General features: G+C 49.4%; 1 pseudogene; it reads left to right on the plus strand.

Annotated features, from left to right (window-relative positions):
* Positions 1 to 1,077: 1,077 nt before the first annotated feature.
* LOC142280248 (U2 spliceosomal RNA) lies at positions 1,078 to 1,284 on the plus strand (annotated as a pseudogene).
* The last annotated feature ends 253 nt before the right edge of the window (positions 1,285 to 1,537 follow it).

Genomic DNA, 1,537 nt, shown 5'->3' on the forward strand with positions numbered 1-1,537 from the left:
GCCAACGGGGCCAGGGACACACACAGTATACAGTGTATGGAGGAAGGCTCCAGTCCACCACAGAATCACTGAAAGGGACCACCGCACGTGCAGTCACCGAGTGCAGCAGTACCAAGAGACTTTGTTTACCTCAGAGTCTGTGTCCACTGAATGCGTCATCACACCTGAGTGAGTACCCTGGCCCCCAGCGTCCTGCCGGCCCTATATCAATATAGGCTGTTCCTACCTATTCCCTACCCTGAGTCCCGGGGCCCCTACCTGCGGAGGGAATCACCACCAGGCTGCCCCAACACCATCAGCCCCGGCACTCCCATACAGCAGCGGCGGTATTCCTTATTACCGCACACCGCAGGTGGCGTCACAAATATTCTCCCCCGTAAAAAACCTTTTTGTTTTTCATCAAAGTGTCTGCCGAGCAGTCCGACTGCTGCTAGGGCGTCACACCTGCGCATTTGTGTTTAACGTCGCGCATGTGCAGAACGGAGAAAAGGCTGCGCTCACTTCCTAATGAAAGGGAGTGAGACGCATCTGGGAAGGGAAGGGAAAAGATTAGGGTTTGGGGATGATGAAAGGGCTTTCTACGGGCAAGGATGGCAAAGGGTGGCAGTGACGGAAAGTCAGGCAGCCTGTCCTGTCCTGTCCGTCCGTCTTTTTGTATCATGAATTGGAAAGACTGCAAGGGGGAGGGGAGGTGCTTGTGTCCAAAAGGAGGAGTTATTCAGATTCATTGCAGTGGGCGGCGGCTGCAAAAAGCACCATTCTTCTTGTTTTTGCTCTGCAAAACAGCCTTTTCAAGGGTTGGCTTGGTGACAAAATGTCTTCTGTAGGCGTGGGTTTGTCTCCCTCTCCCTAAGATGTGTCCGGTATAGGCCAGGGTGCCACTCAAGGCCGTAACCAATTCGGGTTATAGCTTCTCGGCCTTTTGGCTAAGATCAAGTGTAGTTTCGGAGGACGCTACCTTGGTCGGTACTGGAAGGTGCCTGGGATTGCACGTCTGCCGGCCTTGAGGAAGTGTGTGCGCCTTCTGGTGACACATAGCCCTCTTGTGCCTGGACGGTTCCCAGGCAACGGGAGGCGATCACCTTTGTTATTTTGAAGTCCTACTGATAAACAGAAAAAAAAAAAATTTAAATCTGTTCTTATCAGTTTAATATCTGATATGTCCCCTCTCTGGGGACCATATATTAAATGGATTTTTAGAACAAGGAGATGGAAAAAATCTTGCTCTGTCCACTGCACGCATTGACCTGGTATTGCAGTACCTCCAGGACCGGTGCACCCCTTCTTAACCCAGTTTCCAAAAGCAGAACTCAATTCACCTGATTCAAATGAGCCCCATTAGTGAATTGAAAGAAAGCAAAAACTTTATATGCACCTCAATTTGGCCAATTCACTTTTCACACTTTCACCCTTTTTTTTATCTTTCACACCTTTTACTTGCTTTATTGATGCAAAAAGCTGTGCCAAATAGCAAACTCATCTCCACTCAACTTGACCAACTCTGCTATGTCCCGTGCAGTATCTTATTCTCAGTCTT

This window comes from Anomaloglossus baeobatrachus, unplaced genomic scaffold, assembly GCF_048569485.1.
Source record: "Anomaloglossus baeobatrachus isolate aAnoBae1 unplaced genomic scaffold, aAnoBae1.hap1 Scaffold_45, whole genome shotgun sequence".
Classification (NCBI taxonomy): domain Eukaryota; kingdom Metazoa; phylum Chordata; class Amphibia; order Anura; family Aromobatidae; genus Anomaloglossus; species Anomaloglossus baeobatrachus.